Source organism: Sebastes fasciatus, chromosome 22, assembly GCF_043250625.1.
Source record: "Sebastes fasciatus isolate fSebFas1 chromosome 22, fSebFas1.pri, whole genome shotgun sequence".
Classification (NCBI taxonomy): Eukaryota; Metazoa; Chordata; class Actinopteri; order Perciformes; family Sebastidae; genus Sebastes; species Sebastes fasciatus.
In genome coordinates, this window is record NC_133816.1 from 26299261 (window position 1) to 26301760 (window position 2500).

The window sequence follows — 2500 nt, forward strand, 5'->3', positions numbered from 1 at the left end:
CTGATATGTACTTAGTTACATGTCATGTCTAATACTGCTCTTTCTGTTTCTGATTGTAGTATTTGAAGTACTACTGCTTGTACTAATACTTCTACAGCCTGGAGTAACTCCTGTTATATAATCATCCTCTGACACTAGTAGATTAGAATCATTGACTTCACATCATGAATGAGTGAACAGCTAATCATGGATGTGTTAGCAGTACAAGTACATGCAGTACTACTAAGTGTTACCACTGACTCATGTGCAGCAGTGAGGTGGATGGACCGAGTACTAACATGTTGGTGTCCCTCCTCACATCCACAGGTCTAAACTGGCTCAGGTATGTGTGTGTGTGTGTGTGTGTGTGTGTGGAATGCAGCGTGTATGAACAGAAACCTGATCCATCCTAAGCCGATAGAAACACTGTGTTAATGTAGCGTTAATATCTGAATACTGGTTGATCACCAGTGCCGAACTGCAAGTCCCACAATGCATTGCATTGCAATGGGGGGTGGGTGGGTGCTGCGTGGCATGGATGGATTACTAATCAGGCCTACCGCTCAGAGCCTCTCGGTGAAATGATGTCAACATTTAGTTGTTGGAAAGACAATCTAGCGACCACAAAGAGACACAAAACAACCACAAAACAACCACAAAGAGACTCAAAACGACCACAAAGATTCAAAACAACCATTAAGAGACTCAAAACGACCACAAAGAGACTCAAAACGACCACAAAGATTCAAAACGACCACAAAGAGACTCAGAACAACTACAAAGAGACTAAAACAACTACAAAGAGACTAAAACAACCATTAAGAGACACAAAACAACCACAAAGATTCAAAACAACCATTAAGAGACTCAAAACGACCACAAAGAGACACAAAACAACCACAAAGATTCAAAACAACCATTAAGAGACTCAAAACGACCACAAAGATTCAAAACGACCACAAAGAGACTCAGAACAACTACAAAGAGACTAAAACAACTACAAAGAGACTAAAACAACCATTAAGAGACACAAAACAACCACAAAGATTCAAAACAACCATTAAGAGACTCAAAACGACCACAAAGATTCAAAACGACCACAAAGAGACTCAGAACAACTACAAAGAGACTAAAACAACTACAAAGAGACTAAAACAACCATTAAGAGACACAAAACAACCACAAAGATTCAAAACAACCATTAAGAGACTCAAAACGACCACAAAGAGACACAAAACAACACAAAGATTCAAAACAACCATTAAGAGACTCAAAACGACCACAAAGATTCAAAACGACCACAAAGAGACTCAGAACAACTACAAAGAGACTAAAACAACTACAAAGAGACTAAAACAACCATTAAGAGACACAAAACAACCACAAAGATTCAAAACAACCATTAAGAGACTCAAAACGACCACAAAGATTCAAAACGACCACAAAGAGACTCAGAACAACTACAAAGAGACTAAAACAACTACAAAGAGACTAAAACAACCATTAAGAGACACAAAACAACCACAAAGATTCAAAACAACCATTAAGAGACTCAAAACGACCACAAAGAGACACAAAACAACCACAAAGATTCAAAACGACCACAAAGAGACTCAGAACAACTACAAAGAGACTAAAACAACTACAAAGAGACTAAAACAACCATTAAGAGACTCAAAACGACCACAAAGATTCAAAACAACCATTAAGAGACTCAAAACGACCACAAAGAGACTCAAAACGACCACAAAGATTCAAAACGACCACAAAGAGACTCAGAACAACTACAAAGAGACTAAAACAACTACAAAGAGACTAAAACAACCATTAAGAGACACAAAACAACCACAAAGATTCAAAACAACCATTAAGAGACTCAAAACGACCACAAAGAGACACAAAACAACCACAAAGATTCAAAACAACCATTAAGAGACTCAAAACGACCACAAAGATTCAAAACGACCACAAAGAGACTCAGAACAACTACAAAGAGACTAAAACAACTACAAAGAGACTAAAACAACCATTAAGAGACACAAAACAACCACAAAGATTCAAAACAACCATTAAGAGACTCAAAACGACCACAAAGATTCAAAACGACCACAAAGAGACTCAGAACAACTACAAAGAGACTAAAACAACTACAAAGAGACTGAAACAACCATTAAGAGACACAAAACAACCACAAAGATTCAAAACAACCATTAAGAGACTCAAAACGACCACAAAGAGACACAAAACAACCACAAAGATTCAAAACAACCACAAAGAGACTCAGAACAACTACAAAGAGACTAAAACAACTACAAAGAGACTCAAACAACTACAAAGAGACTGAAACAAGACTTTATAGTAAAGTGAGGACATTATTAAGTGAGGACTTTATATATTAAAGTGAGGACACTCTGTCCGTCCTCACTACTTTAAGTTGCTGTCTGTAGGTTCAGACTTGACATCAGTTGAACACTTCCTTGTTTTCTACTTCCTAGGTGAGAGCGAGGGTGGAGGGGGGGGG

At 37.9% G+C, this 2500-nt stretch overlaps 1 protein-coding gene across 1 annotated transcript in view; it reads left to right on the plus strand.

The window, feature by feature from the left end:
• The first annotated feature begins 2485 nt into the window (after window positions 1-2485).
• pfn1 (profilin 1) overlaps window positions 2486-2500 on the plus strand; it is a 5402-nt gene continuing 5387 nt past the window's right edge. The window contains exon 1 of the mRNA XM_074624488.1: window positions 2486-2500. This exon is cut by the window's right edge and continues 139 nt beyond it. The gene's annotated coding sequence lies outside the window, so the exon portion shown is untranslated.